Below are 3659 nucleotides of genomic sequence, written 5' to 3' on the forward strand. Positions count from 1 at the left end.
CATCACAGAATTAAAGGAGATGGTGATAGATGTAAAAATAGGAGCTGAGGTTCAAGAACCCAGGTCTAGGGGACATGAATCCAACAGACATGACTAAATGATGGCATATGTGAGAGTATTTTGTGTCAAAAGGATGACAATGGGGTAGCCATGTTAGTAAACAAGAGATTGGTCACTGAGACTCACCACATGGAGAAACAGAGAACAGCCAGTTGAAGCTCGAAGAGAGCGACTCAGGTGGCGACAGGACTTGAAATCATGTCATGCACACAGTCTAGAAAACTAGGGGTGATTGGACTAGAAAGACAAGATGGCTAGTGTCCAGCCAAGGGGCTGTTAATGTGAAAGCTAACTTGGCTCCAGGTGGTTGACAATGAAAATGAATAGAGCATCAAGGTGATAGGTACTTGATTTACGTTAAGAAAGGGTGTTTTGTAACCAAAGATGTAATGGGTGGTCTGAGAGGAAGTAAATTTTCTGTCCTTGCGGGTACTTATTCATAAGATGAGAGATCCATTATAGCAGGAATTCAGGCATAAGAAGCATGACTGGTGTAAAAACCTCTAAGCTTCTACTGAAGCTGGAGATCCTGAATATGTGATTTTAATATTCCTGTGTCTAATTGAACGTGTATTATTTGTGAGACATTTGAATCATCATGATGAAGGCTCAAACCCAAATTTTGGCATATGAGATTAAAACATTGACCTGGGTAATTTAGCCCAAGACTGTCAGTAGTTTGGAGTGTGTAATGGAACTGTATTTTATTGTGGTGGTTCTGAGTTCCAGTTCTTGTCCATCTACTAATAAACTGTGCAGAAGTATGCTAAAACAAGCTGACACCAGCTTGTGAGAGTTAATTGTGCACATTTCTTCCCAACTTTGCATTTAGAGACTTCATGTTGGCCACTGGAAATTGTCTATTTCAACATGGAAAGTGGAAAACACTACAAATCAGGGCTCTTTGGAAAGCTGATTGTCAAACATCAGTAGAAACATTAAAAATATTTTTATAACCAGAGACACTGAAATTAAGAACAATCTGACATTGACCAGAGGGGAGGTGGGAGGGAATAATGTGGGGAAGGATTTTCAGGAACTATGATAAAGGACACATGGATAAAACCAAGGGGAAGAGGGTAAGCAAGGAAGGGAGAGGGGTTTTGGCTGGGGTTGTAGGCAGGGGTGGGGAGAAAATACAGACAACTGTAATTGAACAACAACATAATAATTTAAAAATATTTTTATGTGAACTAGAGTGTATAAAAGACAAAGGAAAAATGAACTAGAGGAATGGGGTCATGAGCCATACCACTTAGCTTCCCCCTTGCCAGTGCATGTCCTTCCCCCATAAAAGGCTCTAAGGCACCCCTGTGTGGCACTTTGTAACTCCATAAGATTTTTAAAAACCTGGATTAAAAAATCCCTTCTGCTCACGTCATGACTGTGTTCTTTTAACCATTATTTTCCTTTTCCTAGATCTAAGAGTACAGACATAAAACAGCAGGGTTTCCCATAGTTTTATGAAATTGTTTTTTAAATGCAGTGCCAAAGGGATCAGTTTGAGAACATTGGAAATCTGATTTCTATATATAGAAGAAGAAATGGACACAGAAAACAATGAGTTTCCTCACTTTGTAAAGAAATGATCTTAATGTAATTGTGAGTTTTCTCTTGTGGTTCAGGGGTAGCCCTATGAGTTGTCATAAATTTACATGCTGTAAATAAAGACAACCCCCAAATTTCTATTTACATGTTACTTTTTTTCTTTGTTAGATTAGAAATCTGATACCCCGAAGGAATAAAATTTTATGGAATGTTGCAATATGTGGAGGGTAGGGATTGTGGAAAAGCAGGTGTAAATGATCAACAGACCTTTAGACAGGCTTCTAAAGGTGGTGAGAGGACATAGAAGTGTAGCTCCCCAAGGGCAAACTTTGTCCACTTGCTTTTTGTTTTTCTTTTTGCTTTTATTTTTGGTACTGCATTGCTTATTTCTTGCAGTACCTGAAAATGGCTCTACGGGGATCACAGAGGCTGTCGGGATGCTGGAACATAAGTTCTGACATCTTTTCATGATATGCTTGAGGCTACTCCAATATTTGCCGTGTGTCCATGAGATAGAGAATAGAAGTATGAACACTACCAGGTCAAACTGACTTTATCACTGATTGCAGAATTCCTTTTCTTCTCAAAAGAAGAGATAGCATGTGTACATGTGTTATGTTGAATATTTCAAATAAATTTCTCTTGTGCTCTGGACTCTGATTTCTTTCATCTTACTCTTCCCATCATTCTCCCCCAAATTACAATGGGGTTATTTTCCTTTCAGGGTCTTCTAATTCTATCACATGCTTCTTTGATTTTGCCCCTGATTTCCCTTCTATCAGGTTCTCATTTTTAGATGGAGAGGCAGAATCACAGCTGGCTGATTGTAGCCTTATCTCTACCCACACTTCTTCCTGTTCTCTTCTCCTGCCAAGCTTTCCTCTTCACTCTGCGACACCTTGTCCCTGGGCTGGCTTTGGACTCAGAGCCTTTTCTGCCATATGCCCCTCATGTTAGAACCTACCTCTTAATCCTCACTGTCAGGAATGCTCTCCTTTCTCAGTGTAAAATCTTCCCTTGTCTCCCTGTCTTCAAACCGTTATGTTGCCTTCGCCCAGCTGGGATTAAATCTGTTTCTTGCCTTACATTTATGTCTTTCACTTAAATTACCCAAAGGAAAGACTTTCATATTTGCACTGGAGCTTTGACACTTTCAGATTAAGCACACATCATAAGATGAAATATGATGCCACTTGCAGTCTCTGTACGGTTAGGTAATATTGAATATTTTGGTTTCTTCTAAAATATACAGGAGAACAATTTTGGAAGTTCAAAATAATTATCAAAAATTGATTTAGACTTATGAGAAGTAAATATTATTCTCTTTTTATTTTTATTTATTTATTTCCAATTTTTATTTTTGTTGAAGTACAATTGTCTCAATTTTCTCCCCACCACTCCCCCCAACCCCAGCCATCCCCACCTCCCACCTTTGATCCCATCCCCATTTGGCTTTGTCTATGGGTCCTTTATACATGTTCCTTGATGACCCTTCCCCCTTTTTCCCCATTATTCCCTTCCACCTCCCCTCTGGTTACTGTCAGTTTGTTTTTAATTTCAATGTCCCTGGTTATCTTTTACTTGCTTGTTTGACTTGTTGATTAGGTTCCAGTTATAGGTGAGATCATATGGTATTTGTCCCTTACAGCCTAGCTTATTTTACTTAGCTTAATGCTCTCCAATTCCATCCACGTTGTTGCAAAGGGTAGGAGCTCCTTTCTTTCTTCTGCATAGTATTCCATTGTGTAAATAGAACACAGATAAGTAGGGGCTGACTGATTATATTGCTCCAATCCACAGGTACAAACAAGTCAAGCAAAACTACTTTACCTTGCAACATAACATTGCTGTGAATTTAGGAAGATAGACAACTTTTTAACAAACATAAGAACTATGTGTTCATCAGGTTAAACTTTTCAAATCTAGTGATCTGACACCTAGTGTTGGTTTTGAGTACTGCTAAATAGTTCACAAAGTGTATTAAGAGTCTCCACTTTAAAAATTCCATTTCATTTTTTAATATACCCTAGATATTTATTCAGGTTATGATA

This window comes from Artibeus jamaicensis, unplaced genomic scaffold (assembly GCF_021234435.1).
Source record: "Artibeus jamaicensis isolate MK-2021 breed Jamaican fruit bat unplaced genomic scaffold, CSHL_Jam_final contig_311, whole genome shotgun sequence".
Lineage (NCBI taxonomy): Eukaryota > Metazoa > Chordata > Mammalia > Chiroptera > Phyllostomidae > Artibeus > Artibeus jamaicensis.